Source organism: Meleagris gallopavo, chromosome 9 (genome assembly GCF_000146605.3).
Source record: "Meleagris gallopavo isolate NT-WF06-2002-E0010 breed Aviagen turkey brand Nicholas breeding stock chromosome 9, Turkey_5.1, whole genome shotgun sequence".
NCBI classification, from domain to species: Eukaryota; Metazoa; Chordata; class Aves; order Galliformes; family Phasianidae; genus Meleagris; species Meleagris gallopavo.
The window spans coordinates 2,802,939-2,803,217 of record NC_015019.2 but is presented as its reverse complement, the minus strand read 5'-3'; positions in this window follow the sequence as shown (position 1 = coordinate 2,803,217).

The following is a 279-nucleotide window of genomic DNA, read 5'->3' as shown; positions in this document are numbered from 1 at the left end:
AAAAAAAAGCTGCAGCTAGCTGTAATGTTAATAGTGCCTGCCAAGGGCTGGAGAGTGCTTACAACCGGAGTCTTAGAAAGATCCTTACAATCTGGAGCAATGTGTTATTGCATCTCTTGCTGCCCATTCTAGAGATGCTCGCAGCTTTTACCTACAAGCCCTACCCAGAGCTGTTAAGACACAGATGTCTGTTTTTCTCATGTTTTTCCTGTCTTCTACCTTCAGAACGTCCCTTAGCATTCCTTTTCCTAATAGGACCCTCGGCTGATGCATTCTGTG